Source organism: Peromyscus maniculatus, chromosome 1 (assembly GCF_049852395.1).
Source record: "Peromyscus maniculatus bairdii isolate BWxNUB_F1_BW_parent chromosome 1, HU_Pman_BW_mat_3.1, whole genome shotgun sequence".
Lineage (NCBI taxonomy): Eukaryota > Metazoa > Chordata > Mammalia > Rodentia > Cricetidae > Peromyscus > Peromyscus maniculatus.
The window spans coordinates 159,445,936-159,448,327 of record NC_134852.1 but is presented as its reverse complement, the minus strand read 5'-3'; the positions used below and the strand labels follow the sequence as shown (position 1 = coordinate 159,448,327).

The following is a 2,392-nucleotide window of genomic DNA, read 5'->3' as shown; positions in this document are numbered from 1 at the left end:
GATCCAGACAAAAAACTCCATTATATATATTAACAATGTCCAGTCCAGTAACATCTGATAAACTCAGACCAAAAAATTTTCATTACTTATTTAAAACAAGTAGTTCCTTTTTAAAAGTAGATTCCATAATCTCCCTTTTTATCTTACCATATCCATATTTTCTCTTTTTTCTTTTCATAATAGATTCATTAGTCTACCTTTTGTCATTTTTATATCTTCCCCTTTTTCTTCAGTGTAGATTCAATGATCTACCTATTTATCCTATTATTTCTTTATCTTTTTTCTCAGAGTAGATTCGATGATCTATCTCATATCTATATTCTCTTTTTCTTTTTGCTTTCTAGGGGTGAAGATATCTTTAGGGAATCTTGAAAAGAAAATTTTGGGGTTAATCATCAAGTCCTGTATCGTTTGTCCAGTCTCTGCATAATAGGAAAGTTCAGGGCTTGTTTCAAGTCTTTGTTCAAGTAGTCTGTCAGGCTGGATCATCTCAGCTAGCCATCTCAAAATTGTCCTAAGCAGTTTGTAGTCCAAAGCAGATCTTTCCAAAAGTGGTGTTAATCAGCTTAATGGCTTTATCATAGTCCATGTGGAATCATCGTTGTAGGATCCTGTCATCTTTTTGAAGATTTCAAAGTCACTGTTAGGCATGGTCATGGTTTCCTGCAGACTTTTTTTTTTTTTTTTGCCTCCTCTGTGGTTTGGAGCAATCATAGTCCGATAAATGTCTGTCTCTTGGAACCATGAACATTCTTCCCTAGAACAGAAAATCTTCACAACAATTTCTCCGCACCATTTGTCTTGCCAAACTTTTCCAAACTGACCTTTGCCGATGCTTTCTTGTAACACGATGGTCCTGCCAATTCTTCTCTGAACCAGCAGCAGTAAACCCTTTGTCCCAGGTAGCAGCATCACCGTAGTCACCAACACGATGAGAAGGAGCTGGCAACGTGGAGCAGTAGCCACTGCTTCCATGGTCCCACCACTGTTTGTGGCTCAGTCCAGGCCAAAGCTTCTCCTAAGCCTCCTAGGCCGGCCTCAAACTCGGGATCCTCCTGCCTCTGTCTCCTTCAGCAAATCCTACCGGTGTGCGCCACCACAACCGCCTGAGTGTAGCTTGGGCCTGAGCTGGGGCTCACAAGGCCACAGGCAAACAGCTTTTTCATGAATTCGTAACACGAACGTTGGGCGCCAGATGTAGAAGGAACCTTAAAAGTTCTTATTAATAAAATCAAACCTGAGGCGAGTTATTGGGGTCCATGCTGCTAGGTCAGAGAGACAGAACAAGCCACAGCTATCTCACCTCGCCGGATCCTCAGCTGGTCTTGTCTCCTCAGACTGGAGGCCTCTGAGTCCTCATCCGGAATGGGTCTCAGCTACCATTGGCCTCTGCCCTGGGGTTTCTTCCTTGCCCCCAGGGTTCACATCCTTCTCCAGCAACATGAGTCGAAAGGTCGCCACTTTCTCCTGAATCTGCTGTTCTTCATACCCCTGCTCTTCCATCATCTCCTCCAGCTCGAGGCATCGCAGCTCCAAGCGCTGCTTGCGCTCGTGGTCCAGGATGTCAGGATTAGGACGCTTCACCAGGGCAGCCTCCAGGCGCCGCAGTTCCTCCTCTCCCTTGTAGTCAGGCCGCTCACCACGGCAGCCCCGCACCAGGGACAGGTTGCGCTGGACGTAGCCGTTGGTGCCGCTGCCCCGGGGCGTCGGCAGCCCGATCCCGTTGTACATGGCCCTGTGCCCAGGGGGGCACCACCGCTCCTGCCGCCGCCGGCCGCCGCCTCCGACGGGGAGAGGTCCTGCCGCAGCCGCCGCTGGAGTCTACGAATCCCTCGGGGCCTGAAGCCGCCGCCTCGCCGGTCCGCCTGCCTCCGCAGCCGCCGCCCCACGTTGGGCGCCAGATGTAGCAGGAATCTTAAAAGTTCTTATTAATAAAATCAAACCTGAGGCCAGTTATTGGGGTCAATGCTGGTAGATCAGAGAGACAGAACAAGCCACAGCTATCTCACCTTGCCAGTTCCTCAGTTGGTCTTGTTTCCTCTGACTGGAGGCCTCTGAGTCCTCATCCGGAATTGGTCTCAGCTGAATTACTGCTCAAAAGCCTGAAGCTTAACCAGGCCACATGTTTAACCAGCCAAATGCCTAACCAGCCAAATGCCGCTAGTTTCTGGTCCTCACGCCTTATATATCTTTTTGTTTTCTACCACCACTCCATGGGATTAAAGGCTGGCTTTCTGGGATTAAAGGCGTGTGTCACCATGCTTGGCTATTTCCAATGTGGCCTTGAACTCACAGAGATCCAGAGGGATTTCTATCTCTGGAATGCTAGGATTAAAGGTGTGAGTGCCACCATTTTCTAGCCTTTGTATCTAGTGGCTGTCTGTTCTCTGAC

At 48.3% G+C, this 2,392-nt stretch overlaps 1 pseudogene; it reads right to left on the bottom strand.

The window, feature by feature from the left end:
- Positions 1-557: 557 nt before the first annotated feature.
- Positions 558-2,164, bottom strand: LOC143270009 (serine/arginine repetitive matrix protein 2 pseudogene; annotated as a pseudogene).
- Positions 2,165-2,392: the final 228 nt, after the last annotated feature.